General features: G+C 55.2%; 1 protein-coding gene across 1 annotated transcript in view; it reads right to left on the reverse strand.

Annotated features, from left to right (window-relative positions):
* The window catches only part of LOC106748633, a 57,156-nt gene that overhangs the window by 6,304 nt on the left and 50,546 nt on the right, over nucleotides 1-306 (reverse strand). The window lies entirely within an intron of this gene.

Here is a 306-nt window from a genome sequence, read left to right on the forward strand (position 1 = left end):
GAAAGAGAGAGAGAGAGAGAGAGAGAGAGACGGACGAGACTGCCGATTTGCTTACAATTCGCAGTCCTCGGGTAATAAAACTTCAAAGGTGATAAAGACAATGTGCCTCGTTTGGTGTGTGCCGGATCGAGTCTCGGGATCGCACTTCGACAATCGATCGATTCGACACACTCGACACCGTCGATTGTGCTTTACGCGCGCGCGTAGCGCGCACGTAAGTGCGGCTCGCGAGGACGGTTTACAGCAAAGGTGGACGGAACTTGGACTGTCGTGCTCAGAAACAGATACGTCCCCCCCCCCCCCCCC

The sequence above is a fragment of the Dinoponera quadriceps genome, unplaced genomic scaffold (assembly GCF_001313825.1).
Source record: "Dinoponera quadriceps isolate SergipeBrazil2010 unplaced genomic scaffold, ASM131382v1 scaffold2094, whole genome shotgun sequence".
Lineage (NCBI taxonomy): Eukaryota > Metazoa > Arthropoda > Insecta > Hymenoptera > Formicidae > Dinoponera > Dinoponera quadriceps.